Source organism: Podarcis vaucheri (genome assembly GCF_965113315.1).
Source record: "Podarcis vaucheri genome assembly, chromosome: 3".
Classification (NCBI taxonomy): domain Eukaryota; kingdom Metazoa; phylum Chordata; class Lepidosauria; order Squamata; family Lacertidae; genus Podarcis; species Podarcis vaucheri.
In genome coordinates this window covers 7,063,043-7,078,482 of record NC_138761.1, presented here as the reverse complement: position 1 = coordinate 7,078,482, position 15,440 = coordinate 7,063,043, and the positions used below count along the sequence as shown (strand labels likewise).

At 46.7% G+C, this 15,440-nt stretch overlaps 1 long non-coding RNA gene across 1 annotated transcript; it reads right to left on the bottom strand.

The window, feature by feature from the left end:
* Positions 1-240: 240 nt before the first annotated feature.
* LOC309529698 lies at positions 241-12,497 on the bottom strand. The gene is made up of 2 exons (XR_014218332.1): positions 12,219-12,497; positions 241-501 (listed from the first exon to the last, which is right to left on the bottom strand). It is a non-coding gene; the product is annotated as an uncharacterized lncRNA (long non-coding RNA).
* Positions 12,498-15,440: the final 2,943 nt, after the last annotated feature.

The following is a 15,440-nucleotide window of genomic DNA, read 5'->3' as shown; positions in this document are numbered from 1 at the left end:
GGGTCCCTTCTAGTTCTAAGATTCTATGATTCTATCAACTCCTGTCATAAGAAAGCTCTTTCTCATGTTTAATGGGAATCTCCTCCCTTGTCATTTGAATCCGTCGTTTCGGGTCCCACCCTCTTAACCAGCAGAAAGCATTATGCGCCACCACTATGACAGCCCCACTGGGTCACAGCAAATCTGATAAAAGCATGCAATGTGCCCACAAACAGGAAGAAAACCCCAGCCTGGTCGCAGTGACCTTGAACCAATGGTTTATTTATTGAACAGAGTGTGACGACGGATTCTTTTTCTGAATGATGGTAGTGGGAAAGGACAACAGGTTTTTGGCTCCTCGCTCAGTTCTTCATTGGACTGGAGTACAGCAAGAAAACATTGTTGGGTTAGGACAGGTGTTGTTAATGAACTGAAGGCCTGAGGGGCACGGGAACTGAATATCCAGGCAGTATCCCCGACCGCCATTGCAGGGCCTTAGTCTCCCTTCCATATGTGTATGACCTGCGTGGAAAAAGGAGAAAGCCTTTAGGGTCCCGTGATGGTAATAAAAATGTGCACATTTCTAGGTTGGTTTGCACTTGAAAACTACGTTTGATAGATTTACCAAGACAAACAAACAAACAAAACAGCAGCACATACCCCAATAAATTAATAAATTAATTTTAGAAAGGAGCTGGCCTCTCCTCATTCTCTCCCACTGTCCAGACCTCAGACCTCAGATTCAATTATTATATATATATATATATATATATATATATATATATATATATATATGAATGGTTATTGGAAGAAAACAATGGGTATATTTGTGAGGCAAGAGTAGTTTAGATAAAAGAGAACGTAGTTACTAGGGGGCAAGTGAAGGGCGTTGAATGCTATATTTAAATATTAAGGTTCATTATTGTTTCACAAGATGTGTATCTCTTTAAAGGCCAGAGTAAATATCATGACCTAGTTTTACCGCTGTGACGCAGTATAGCAGGTGCTGTTAAGTTGCGTTAATTAAGTTGTGTCAGCGATTGGGTAAGGTGTATAAAGAGCAGTGTGTACCTCTCTCAGTACCCTGGTGAATGGGTCATACTTACAGATTTAATGTAAGAGGAGCTTTTGTTTTTGTAATTCAAGCCAAGCAAAACATTTTTTTGCATTCCTTCATTGTTTCCCCAGCACGCTTTCTGCAGCGCAATTAATCTGCTAAATATGCAACAAAGGGGTGTGCTCAGCAAAAGTGAGCAGCTACCAATTGGCTCTAGGAAGCAATCTTCAATATCTTGAAGGGTTGACCATGGGTCAATGTGGTCCCCAGCTCAAAAAAGACCTTTCTCCTGGGCATGGTTGGCCAATCGGTGTTAAAGAAGGATAGAACTTTCTTTATGTATGCTACAACAGCAGCAAGGATACTTATTGCAAAATATTGGAAGACACAAGATTTACCCACTCTGGAAGAATGGCAGATGAAGGTGATGGACTACATGGAACTGGCGGAAATGACTGGCAGAATCCGAGACCAGGGAGAAGAGTCGGTGGAAGAAGATTGGAAGAAATTTAAAGATTATCTACAGAAATACTGCAAAATTAATGAATGTTAGAATGATGTTGGATTGAAGTTAAGTGGTTTTTAGCAGCAACATTATAAAGGAATATGTAAAAATGGATTGTTAACAGGTGATAACCTAAAGTTATAATATATTAAGATAAAAGATTAAGATAAAATCAAAGAGGGAAAGGATTTGCTGAATTAACTAATTGAACTGGAATACAAAAAAGGGAGGTGTGAGGAGGTCAGGGAAACAAGCAAATGAAAGATAAGATATGGAAAGACTGATTTGTTTTTAACTGTTTTTACTTTGTATTTTCATTTTCGTTTTTTTGTTTTTTCTTTTACTTTTTTCTCTTATTTTTGTAATATGCTGAAACTTTAATAAATATCTGTCAGGGAACTGACATCAGAGGAAAGGGAGGTGGTAGGGCTCCCAGAGGCTGGGAGGGAGTCAGCAGCTAAAGCAGGGACCAGCAGGGGGAGCGAGGGGTCTCTGGAGGAGGATCTCATGAATGCTAAGAGAGACGCAGCAGCCAAGGCAGGAACTAGCAGGGAAGAGGGAGGGGTGAGAGACACGTCCAGCGAAAACAGCGGGGAGGTGTCAGAAGCAACCATAGGGAGACCCATGCTTCGCCGGAAGCTGCCACGTCGTGAGTCCAGGAGACGCGTTTCCGTTAAGGAGCTTCTTTGCTGGAAGCGCTTCCGCAGGCAGCCACTGTCAGACTCTACGAGTGACTAGAGCAGACATGTTTGAGGAGCTCTGTCACACACAGAGGTTTGTGGAGCCGCACAAACTCTGAGGGAGCACGATTTTACGCACAAGCAGCTAATCATCCCATCATAGCAGTCTGACAGTCTCTGTACGCTGCCTGTGCAGGAGAAAGCATCATGAGCGAGCCAGCCGGAACCGGAGGAGCAGGGGTTGGAGCTGGTCCAAGCTTGGAAGAAAGGTACCGAGCGTTGGAAGTCCAACTTGCGCTGCAGACTGCGAGGCTTGAGGAGAGAAGGGCTCAGGATGCAGACAAGAAGGGGAGAACCACTCAGTTCCCCAGAAAGGTACCAGGATTGGTGCAGAAGTTTGGGGGGGACCCCAAGGATTACCATGCCTTTAAGACAGAGATGCAATATGCCCTTAATGTGCAGTTTGATGAGTTCCCTGATGAGGAATCGCGAGTTGCTTTCGTAATTGGGCATCTTGAGAAGGGGGCGCGGGACTGGGTTCGACCCCTGATGGCAACGCACAATGACATCCTAAAGGACACTATGAAGTTCTTTCGTGCAATGGATATCATGTTTTCCAGCGATATTGAGGAAGGGGTGGTGCGCAGACAGCTAATGGCTTGCAAGCAGGGAAGCCGATCTGTCCGTGAGTACTGGACTGAATTTACCATGCTGGTTCACAGATTGGGGTGGGATTTATCGGCGCCCCCCATTCAGATGCTATTTGAAGAAGGTCTTTCTTCGGCTGTGAAAGACGAACTGTCCCGGAGCCCCAGGGCGGTGTCTATGGATCAACTGACCAAATCTGCGCTGACCATAGGAGCGCGCCAGGAGACAAGAGCCTTGGAGAGGCGGGAAGGGAGAGGGGAACGTTGGAAGGAGTTCCGCATTCCAGACATTCCTGAGCCAGCTTTCCCGCCGGCAGAGCCGATGGAAATCGGAACAGCGCGCGCGCGCGCAGTTTCAAAGCCCAGTGAGGGGGCTAAGAAGGAGGGAAAGGGCGCCCGGAAATGCTATCTCTGCCAACAGCCAGGCCACTTTGCCAGAGTCTGCCCCAGAGGAAGGAATGGCAAGGGATGGTGGGAGCTGTTGAGGGAGGAGAGCAGGGAGAAACGGAGCAGGTAAAAGCCAACGCCTGGTTGCCACAGTCGGGGCACTGCAGCCAGGCCAAAGAGCAGTGAAAGTGCCCGTGCCAGAAGCTCCTCAACCTGCTCTAGTGATTGAAGTGTCGCTAGAGCTGCAAAATGGACACCCCCTAAAAATAAAGGCGCTGTTGGACTCAGGCAGCTCCTGCAATTTTATGAGCAAGGAGTTTGCTGCTGAACACCAGATACAGACGATCCCTTTAAGCAACCCCCTGCAGGTGACCACGATCGATGGCAGGGAGCTGTTGGGAGGAGGAGTCAGCTTGCAGACCGTCCCAATGATAATGAGGGTGGCAAGGCACACAGAACTGATAGCGTTTAATGTGGCCACCTTGGGAGGCGCTCCCATTATTTTGGGAATGAGCTGGCTAGCCCTACATGATCCGCTGGTGGGCTGGCATCAAAGAGTGGTTTCCTTCGGTTCAGCACATTGCTTAGAACACTGCAAGGGGGAAAAGGGTTCAGCAGGGGCCCAAGCCACCCTAGCAGGGACTGAAGTAATGGAGAAGGTGAAGGTACCACCACAGTATGCAGATCTCAGCGACGTGTTCAGCGAGAAGGAAGCTGACCAACTACCCCCGCATAGGCCCTTTGATTGCCAGATCAATTTACTCCCTGGAGCACAGCTTCCTGTAGGCAAGTTGTATGCCATGTCAGACAGGGAAATGCAGGAGTTGCGAGAGTTCATTGACAAGAACCTGAAGAGAGGCTTCATCAGAGAGTCCAAAGCAGCGGGGGGTAGCCCAGTGTTTTTTGTGGATAAAAAGCACACGGACAAGCCGAGACTTGTATGTGATTTCAGGCGGTTAAATGCAGTGACAGAACCGGTGGCTTTCCCTATGCCCAGGATTGATGATATTTTGACCAGGGTGCGGAAGGGGAAGATTTTTACAAAGCTGGACCTAAGGGGGGCGTACAACCTAATACGTATAAGGAAAGGGGATGAATGGAAAACCACCATGTTCACCCCTTTGGGGGCATTTGAATATCTCGTGATGCCTTTTGGATTACAAGCAGGCTCCGCCTGCTTTCAATCGTTTATGAACCACGTACTGGGGCCTTTACTCTACAAGAATTGCGTGGCCTTCCTAGATGATGTGTTGGTGTATTCGGAGAATGAGGAGCAACATGTGAGAGACGTCAGAGAAGTGTTGAGCAGGCTGCAAGCCAACAGGCTGTGGGTGAAACTGGAGAAGTGTCAGTTTCATACCAAGGAGGTGGAATTCCTGGGGTACCGCTTGTCAGACAAGGGATTGGCCATGGATCCCGGCAAGGTTCAAGCAGTGCTGGAATGGAAAACACCCAAAACCAAGAAGGATGTGCAGAGGTTCCTAGGGTTTGGAAACTTTTATCGTAAGTTCATCCGAAACTTCGCCCACCTGACGGCGCCCATTACGGACTGTCTCAGCAGTAAAAAGAAGTTTGTTTGGACGGCGGAGGCGGAGCGAGCGTTTGAGGAACTGAAAAGGGCCTTCGCCTCTGAAGAACAACTTCTGCATGTGGATTTACAAAAAAAGCTGAGGGTCGAAACAGACGCATCTGACAGAGCCGTAGGGGCGGTGCTTCTTCTTCTGCAGCCGGGGAAGGAGGAGTCAGAGTGGCGACCGTGTGCATTCTTTTCGCGCAAGCTGAACAAATCCGAGAGGAACTACACGGTGTACGACCGGGAACTTCTTGCTATTCATGAGGCTTTCCAGAGATGGAGGCACCTGCTAATTGGCGCACAACATAAGGTGCAAGTGTGCACGGACCATAAGAATCTAGAGTATTGGAGAACTGCGCGAGTGCTCAACCAACGGCAGTTGAGATGGGCCCAGGAGTTCTCCAAATTTAACTTTGAGATTTGTTACGTGCCAGGCCCAGAGAACGTTAGGGCGGACGCTCTCTCACGCAAACCTGAATATTTGGAGGGGGAGGGAGCACCCGAAGAGACCCATGTCATTCCAGAGGACCGCTGGGTGTGTGGGGCGGCATTGGTGGGGCAAAGGGAACTGGTAGAGGGAACGGTGCATGATGAATACGCCCAGGACAAACTCAGGGGTCTCAGGAGGGAGGGAGACAAACCCGGGGGTTTTGAGGAGAGAAACGGGGCGTTGTACTACAAGGGAACGTTATATATACCTGAAGGGGAATTGAGGGAAAAGGTACTCAAGCAACTGCACGATAGCCCCACAGCAGGGCATTTTGGGCAACACAAAACCATGTGGCTGGTTACCAGGGAATTCTGGTGGCCCAAGGTCAGGGAAGATGTGCGGGAGTATGTGAGAGGGTGTGACCAATGCCAACGAGCCAAGGGGGAGAGGCGGGCACCGGCAGGTTTATTAGAACCACTACCCACACCTGAAAGACCATGGGAAACAGTGGCAATAGATTTCATGACTGATCTGCCAAGGTCTAGAGGGAAAACAGCCATCATGGTTGTGGTAGACCTGTTAACCAAGATGGCCCACTTTATAGCCTGCTCACATGCGGTCACAGCAGAAGAAACCGCTAAATTGTTTGTAGAAAATGTGTTTAGGTTGCATGGCGCCCCCTTGAGGGTGGTTTCAGACCGAGGGAAACAATTTACTTCCAGGTTCTGGAGGAAGCTCATGAGCTTACTGCATGTAGAGGTTAATTTCTCAACTGCCCGTCATCCAGAAACCAACGGGCAGGCGGAAAGAGCTAATGGTGTCCTCCAGCAATATTTGAGGTGTTATGTGAATGACAGAGAGAATGATTGGGTGGAGAAGCTGGCGTTGGCAGAATTTGCCTACAACAATGCAGAGAACGTGTCTACGGGGATGAGCCCCTTTTTGGCTAATCACGGGTGCCATCCCCGAGCCTTCCCAGGGGGGGAAGGGGAGAACTGGAGCGTTCCAGCTGCAGAACAGTTCGTTGAAGAAATGGAAGCGATCCATCGCCAGCTCCAACTTAACTTAAACAGGGCTAAGGAGGAATATAAGAGGCAGGCAGACAAAAACAGAAGGGAAGGTGAAAGCATTAGGGTGGGGGACCAGGTGTGGCTGTCTACCCAAGGGTTACCATTCAAAGGGGGTTGTAAGAAGTTAAGACCCAAAAGGCTGGGCCCATTTGAAGTCACGCAGCAGGTCAACCCAGTGGCTTTCAGACTCCGGTTACCGAACCACATGAAGCTGCACCCAGTTTTCCACAGGTCGTTGCTGTCACCGTATAAAGGGGACAGAGAAGGGAGGGTCAATAGGGGACCAGCAATGGAGGAAAAGGAACACAGCTACCATGTAGCGGAGATTCTCGATTCCAGGTGGAAGGGAGATCAAGTAGAGTATTTGGTAATGTGGGAAGGGGAGCCGGAGTCGGAAAACACCTGGATCATGGCAGAGGATGTAGATGACGAGGTTTTGATAGAAACTTTTCATCAGAGATTCCCTCGTAAACCTCAGCCAGTGGCGAGGTTCCGGAGGGAATACTTTGCCACCACCGACGAAGAAGAAGAGTTGGAGGGGTTCTCTGATTCCGAGGAGGAGGAGGATTCAGCGAGCCGGAACGAAGACCGATGGAGGGAAATGTTCGAGACGTCTGAAGATGAAGAGGATTCTTTTCGGGGTTTTATCTCCTCACCGCCCAGAGGAGAGAGTATGGGCGGGGGGGAAGGGGGCCCTGGAGGGGAGGTGGATGTCAGGGAACTGACATCAGAGGAAATGGAGGTGGTAGGGCTCCCAGAGGCTGGGAGGGAGTCAGCAGCTAAAGCAGGGACCAGCAGGGGGAGCGAGGGGTCTCTGGAGGAGGATCTCATGAATGCTGAGAGAGACGCAGCAGCCAAGGCAGGAACTAGCAGGGAAGAGGGAGGGGTGAGAGACACGTCCAGCGAGAACAGCGGGGAGGTGTCAGAAGCAACCATAGGGAGACCCATGCTTCGCCGGAAGCTGCCAGGTCGTGAGTCCAGGAGACGTGTTTCCGTTAAGGAGCTTCTTTGCTGGAAGCGCTTCCGCAGACAGCCACTGTCAGACTCTACGAGTGACTAGAGCAGACATGTTTGAGGAGCTCTGTCACACACAGAGGTTTGTGGAGCCGCACAAACTCTGAGGGAGCACGATTTTACGCACAAGCAGCTAATCATCCCATCATAATATCTTTTCAAAAAAGACCAATTACCCCTTGCCCAACAGTCTTCAGGTCAGGCTCAGCCTGTGGTGGCAATTTAGTAGGATTCTTCCTTTTTTTTTTTAGGATACTGGTCCCAGCAGGGATTACCTTCCCCTGTAGATCCATCACAATTACAACCACTCAGTTTTTAAATGCATGTTCTCACAGGTCCTGTCTTTTCAGTTCCCAGCCTGAGCTGCCCACTTACCTGCAGCAACACTGAAGGCAAGAATGACCACAGCAAAGCTGAGATAAAGGAGCCTCATGGCCAGGGGTTCCTCTGAGATCTCTCTGACTGCTGGGGGAAGACGTTCAAAGGCAGAGGGAAGTTGACTCTGAATGAACCTAGGAGGTTCCCTCTACTTATAGAGTTGCAATGCCCATGCAATTTTGAAATAAACCTATACGTTTCTGCACCCGAGTGGGAAACATTGCAAACGGGTATTTCTTGCAGCTATCCCTTTCAGCAGCTGAACTCTCTCCCTCTCCCTCCAGACACTGCACACAATTTATTTATTTTTTAAAATAATATTTATTAGAGGTTTAAAAATTACAGAAAGAAAGAAGAAAGAAACAATGAAAAGTTAAACAAAGCAAAGCAATACCTTACAATACATCAAAAAAGAAAAACAAAAACATTTAAAAACACATCCAATATTTCCATATCTTTATCTTTCATTTACCTGTTTCATCGACCTCCTCACACCTCTCTTTTTTGTATTCTAGTTCAAGTAGCTATTTCAGCAAATCCTTTCCATCTTTCTCAATTTTTGTTCTATAATTTATCTTAACACAGTCTAACCTTAAATTTTCCACTTTGGCCCATTAACAATCTATTTTTACTTAATTCTTTATAACATTTCTGCTAAAGCCATATAACTTCATTTCAGCATCCTTCTAACATTCATTAATTTTGCAATATTTCTGTAAATATACTTTAATTTTTTTCCAATCTTCTTCCACCGACTCTTCTCCCTGGTCTCGTATTCTGCCAGTCATTTCCGCCAATTCCATGTAGTCCATCAGCTTCATCTGCCATTCTTCCCGGGTGGGTAGATCTTGTGTCTTCCAATACTTTGCGATAAGTATTCTTGCTGCTGTTGTAGCATACATAAAGAAAATTCTATCCTTCTTTGGCACCAATTGGCCGACCATGCCCATGAGAAAGCCCTCTGGTTTCTTCAGGAAGGTATATTTAAATACCTTTTTCATTTCATTATATATCATCTCCCAGAAAGTCTTAATCCTTGGGCATGTCCACCAAAGGTGAAAGAATGTACCTTCAGTCTCATTACATTTCCGGCATTTATTATCGGGCAAATGGTAGATTTTTGCAAGCTTGACTGGTGTTATGTACCACCTGTAGATCATTTTCATTAGATTCTCTTTTAAGGCATTACATGCCGTAAACTTCATACCTGTGGTCCATAACTGTTCCCAGTCAGCCATCATAATGTTATGTCCTACATCCTGTGCCCATTTAATCATAGCAGATTTCACCGTTTCATCCTGAGTATTCCATTTCAACAGCAAGTTATACATTCTTGACAGATTCTTAATTTTGGGGTCTAACAATTCTGTTTCCAATTTTGATTTTTCCACCTGGAAGCCAAGTTTTTTATCCAAATTATATGCCTCCATTATTTGATAATAATGGAGCCAGTCTCGCACTCTGTTTTTTAATTTTTCAAAACTCGGCAGTTTTAATCTGTCTCCCTCTTGTTCCAGAATTTCCCAATACTTCAGCCATTTGGCCTCCATATTGAGTTTTTTCTGAGCCTTTGCTTCCATTGGTGACAACCATCTTGGGGTTTTATTTTCTAACAAGTCCTTATATCTTATCCAGACATTAAACAGTGCTTTTCTGACAATATGGTTTTTAAACGCTTTATGTGCTTTAACCTTATCATACCACAGATATGCATGCCAACCAAATACATTGTGACACTGCACACAATTTATTTAGCTGGGCATCCCTCCTGAGGTTTCCATATGCCTTTATCCTATAATTGCTGCTTGTTCTGTGTTTCAGGTGCTGGTTTCCTTTATATTTCATGGGTGGATGCGGGTTCTTCACTTCTATTCTCTGGATAGCTACAATGCCAGTATAGGGTGTTCTAGACCACAGAGCCTTGGGCTTGCTGATCAGAAGGTCAGCTGTTCAAATCCTCGTAACAGGGTGAGCTCCCGTTCCTCATTCCCTGCTCCTGCCAACCTAGCAGTTCGAAAGCACGTTGAAGTGCAAGTAGATAAATAGGTACCACTCTGGCAGGAAGGTAAACGGCATTTCTGTGCACTGCTCTGGTTCTCCAGAAGCGGCTTAGTCATGCTGGCCACGACCCGGAAGCTGTATGCCGGCTCCCTCAGCCAGTAAAGCAAGATGAGTGCTGCAACCCCAGAGTCGTCCGCGACTGGACCTAACGGCCAGGGGTCCCTTTACCTTTAAGCTAATGGGTATTGGTATTCTAAATGGGTCTGCTTGATGTGACACTAATGATGGATAGCAAAGTAGACAACCTGGAACCAGGATGGCAAAAGAAAGGTCTCACCATTTCTGGATATTGGAAAGGTTTGGAGAAGGGCAACCAGATGATCAAGAAGATAAGAATGATTAAGAACACAAGAAGAGTCTGCTGGATCAGGCCAATGGCGCATCTGGTCTAGCATCCTGTTCTCACGGTGGCCAACCAGATCCCTGTGGGAAACCAGCAAGCAGGATACGAACACAAGTGCACTCTTCCCTCCTGTGGTATCCAGCAACTGCTATTTAGAAGAATTGCTGACTCCCAACTGGGGCAGTAGAGCATACCCATAATAGCTTGTAGCCAACAATAGCTTGGGAGAAAAGCAATGACAAACCTAGACAGCATCTTAAAAAGCAGAGACATCACCTTGCCAACAATGGTCCGTATAGCTATGGTTTTCCCAGTAGTGATGTATGGAAGTGAGAGCTGGACCATAAAGAAGGCTGATTGCCGAAGAATTGATGCTTTTGAATTATGGTGCTGGAGGAGACTCTTGAAAGTCCCATGGACTGCAAGAAGATCAAACCTATCTATTCTGAAGGAAATCAGCCCTGAGTGTTCACTGGAAGGACAGATCCTGAAGCTGAGGCTCCAAGACTTTGGCCACCTCATGAGAAGAGAAGACTCCCTGGAAAAGACCCTGATGTTGGGAAAGATGGACGGCACAAGGAGAAGGGGATGACAGAGGACGAGATGGTGGGACAGTGTTCTCAAAGCTACCAGCATGAGTTTGACCAAACTGCGGGAGACAATGGAGGACAGAAGTGCCTGGCATGCTCTGGTCCATGTGGTCACGAAGAGTCGGACACGACTAAATGACTAAACAACAACAATAGCTGTCTCCTCCGTGAGTTGGTCTAATCCTCTTTTAAAGCCATCCAAGTTGATGGCCATCCCTGCCTCCTGCAGAAGTGAGTTCCATAGTTTAACTATGCACTGAGTAAATAAGTAATTTATTTCATCTGTCCTGAATCTTCCAACATTCAGCTTCATGGGTAGGCCATGAGTTCTTGCATCATGAGAGAGCAAAGGAGATAACTCCTAGGGGCCAAGGGGGTCTTTGCCCACCCCTGTAAAATATTTGAGGGCTCCTTCACGTTGATAGGCATTGCCATTATAATACTAATAATAATGATGATGATTTTATTATTTATACCCCGCCCATCTGGCTGAGTTTCCTCAGCCAGTCTGGGAGGCTCCCAATCGAGTGTTAAAAACAATACAGTGTTAAATATTAAAAACTTCCCTAAACAGGGCTGCCTTCAACTGTCTTTTAAAGATCAGATAGCTGCTTATTTTCTTCACATCTGAAGGGTGGGCGTTCCACAGGGTGGGTGCCACTACCGAGAAGGCCCTCTGCCGGGCTCCCTGTAACCTCACTTCTCGCAATGAGGGAACCGCCAGAAGGCCCTCAGCGCTGGACCTCAGTGTCCGGGCTGAATGATGGGGGTGGAGACGCTCCTTCAGGTATACTTTCAAATGGTGTTAATGCATCATATCCTGTGATCGATTGTGTGGGACGGGGCATATTTTATACTTTCTCTATGTCATTCATCGAGAAAGTATAAAATATGCCCTGCCCAATACTTTCTCTATGTCATTCATCCCCGTCATGGATCACTGCCTTGCCGTGGCAAAGGGGCTTGAATAACTCAGAGAAGCTATGAGCTATGCCGTGCAGGGCCACCCAAGATGGACAGGTCGTAGTGGAGAGTTTTGACGAAACGTGATTCACCTGGAGCAGGAACCGGCAAGCCACTCCAGTATCCCTGCCAAGAAAACTCCATGGCCAAAGACAACAGGCATATAAAAGTTATGACGCTGGAAGATGAGCCTCTCAGGTCAGAAGGCGTCCAACATGCTACTGAGGAAGAGCGGAGGACAAGTACAAGTAGATTCAGAGCTGATGAAGTGGCTGGGCCAAAGCCGAAAGGACGCTCAGTTGCGGATATGCCTGGAAGCAAAAGGAAAGTCCAATGCTGTAAAGAAAAATGTTTCATAGGAATCTGCATTGTAAGAAGCTACCAGCATGAGTTTGAACAAACTGCGGGAGGCAGTGGAAGACAGGAGTGCCTGGAGTGCTCTGGTCCATGGGGTCACGAAGAGTTGGACACGACTAAATGACTAAACAACAACATGTCATTCATCATTTTATAAACTTCTATCACCTCGCCTCTTACTCACCTTTTCTCTAAATAAAAAGGTCCGAAATGCTGCAGCTTTTCTTCATAGGGGAGTTGCTCCATCACGTTGGTAATTTTGATGACCTTCTCTGAACTGTTTCCAACTCTGCAACATCCTTTTTGTGGTGAACTAACCAGAACAGTACACAGCATTCCAAATGTGGTCCTTTGGCACTGAAGAAAGAGTGATCTAGTGCCCGACAGTTTCCCTTGTGGTCTAACTGTTGTTAATAAAAAGAAGTTGCTTTAGAGCTTTTGGCAATGGGCAGTTGGTGTCACAAGGCACATGACAGAACATGTCATAATAGTCCCTTGGTGGCATCATCCTTAACTGAAGCCTCTTCCTCTTGCTCTGTGTTGCAAACTAACCTCTTTTTCTTGTTTTCTTCTTCATCTCATTCATCTCCATTTCTGGACCCTAGAAGTCAACATCCTGGCAACAAATCAAACATCAAGATCAGGTTCAGCTCAGGAACTGTGCTAGGCAGTAAGCTAGATGGTTACACCAGCAAAATCCTTCATGCACGACCAGTCAACCTTACCTGCAGGTATCCTTAGACTACAATGTCCATCACCTCTGCCAATGTGGCCAATGATGGGGGATGATGGGATTTGTAGTCCAGCGAAATCTGGAGGGTGCTGTGTTTGCTGCCTGTGCCCCTCGAAACTGCACTCCCTTTCACACTAGATGCTTTGTATAATTTATTTCATATCTCAAATTGTAGCAAAGAAAGGGGAAAAGAGGAGGGAGAAAGACAGAGAAAGAAAAAGTGAAAGAGAGGAACATTACCTTCCCCCCCCCCATCAGCTCACATACATCAACCATTGATACATTCATCTTAATTTAAACATATATGTTGATATATGGCCTTGAAATGTCTGAATTGGTATTTACACGAAGCTGACATTTATAGCACACTGGATCTCTCATAAGAAAAGGCTGGCTGTTGGATCAAGGCCCAAGCTGATGGCCATTACTACTTCTTGTAGGAGCAAATTCCACCATTTAATTCTGTGTTGTGAGAAGCACAGTGGTACCTCTGGTTACAGATCTAATTCGTTCCGGGGTGCCATGCGCACCCCCCAAAAATCTGTAACTAGAGGCGCCACTTCTGTGCACATGCACGGCGTGATAGAGCACTTCTGCGCATATGCAAGCGGCGAAACCCAGAAGTATACACTTACACACCTCTAGCATTTCCCCCTTTGCAGTGGTGTAGTGTGGGTTGCAAGTGCCCGGGGCCATAGAGAACAGAGAGAAACTGGGTGGCTGGGACAGAGAGAAACAGACAGAGTGCACATGCACATTCAACTGCCTAATGGCATCCACATCACCCAGGACATAGACATAAGAAAAGAAGAGTTGTTCCATTGTCTGGAGAGGTCACTTCCTGGTTCACATGGAGAAATCCATTTTCAACCAAGTCCAGTGACGAAAGTGCACAGTTGCATTGAGGCAGCACTGAGTGTTGAAATTTCACACCCCTCACAATTTTGCACCAAGGGCAAGTGTCCCTGAGCTCCCCATGCTACACCACTGCCCCCTTGACACTGATCCCCCCCCCCCAAAAAAAATACCCAATGATGCAAGCTTTCTTCACAGGGAATTGCAGCAGCACCTTGCTCATTTTGGTCCTTTCGTGAATCTTGTCCAGCTCTACTATGAATCAGAGAGATGCAACTGAATAAAAACAGGCCCTCTGTCTCATCCAGCCAGATCTTGGCAATCCAACTTTTCTCGATAGCCTCGTTCCAGATAAACTCTTTAATGATTAATCACGCAGTGAAATGAAAAGCAAATGAAATTGATTTTCTTAATGATGCACCCCTTTAGCCAAAATTTGAAAATACAGTGGTACCTCAGGTTACACATGCTTCAGGTTAAAGATGCTTCAGGTTACAGACTCCACTAACCCAGAAATAGTACTGAAGGAATGGGTTTCTGTGCAGGGACCCAAAATCCACTTTTTTTCCTTTTCCAAAGGAGCATTTCTAAAATGCTTTAACTTGAGCTCTTGAGCCAAAACCCAGCTGTATAAACAAGTGCTCAAAGCTCTCTCCCTTATCAGTCCATGAAGGCCGGTAATGACAAATGGCCTTGTCTATTCCAAAGTGGAGCAAGGATAACACTCTGGGCCTTATCTTACACCCTGACCACAAAGACCACAAAGACCACAGACCTAGTCCGGGAACAGCGCCAGAGTGTGTTCTTGGAGTTGGTGACCTCTTGCTCCAAGATAAGAGTGTAAGAACAGGAATATCCTTTTATGGTCAGAAGTACAGGAAGGAAAACCCTTTTATGGTTAAGAGTAACCAGAGCAGGAACATCTGTGATGTCAACTTGCGTGTACAAGCTGGTGCTTGGATTCCTGGGGAAGGGGGAGAGGGTGCCTGGAGGATATATATACTGCATGAAATCTCTCATTTCTTTGGACTTGCTGTGGACTGACCACACAAGTGCCTTTCTGCTGTTCTGGAAAGCAGTAACAAAGAACTCTTTCTCTGAACCAACCCTTGGTGTCATTTGACTTCCTTCCTCCTTTCCGGGAGCAACGCAGAGCTCACCAACCGGTAAAGTCTAATAAGGCTACAGTACCTCAGGTGAAGAACTTTACTTCAGGATGAGAACAGAAATTGTGCGGCGGCGGTGGGAGGCCCCATTAGCTAAAGTGGTACCGCAGGTTAAGAACAGTTTCAGGTTAAGAACGGACCTGAAGAACCAATTAAGTTCTTAACCCAAGGTGCCACTGTATATAATATCTTCAGAAGGTTCCATAGCATTCCTGTGTAGAGTTTTCACAGTTCAGTTATATTTGCTTTGTGAAACATCACCATTATTACACCATAGTAGCAGGAGACATCAGTGTATTCCTATGAGGAATACCTCTTCAAGTTACAAGAAAGGGGTTTCCAACTAAACATCAGGAAGAACTTTCTGACAGTAAGAGCTGTACGACAATGGAGCAGTCTCCCTTGGCAGGTGCTGGACTCTCGTTCCTTGCCAGTTTTTAAGCAGAGGTTGGATGGTTATCTGTCATGGATGTTTTAGCTGAGATTCCTGCATTGCAGAAGGTTGAACTTGATGACTCTCGCGGTCCCTTCCAACTGCTTCCAATTCTATGATGCTGTGAACAGGCCAACTGCAAGTGATTGCATCCAGCTGCATCATGATGAAGCTGCTAACTGACTTTTCACTTCCTTTCTGTCCAGCCATCGTGAAATT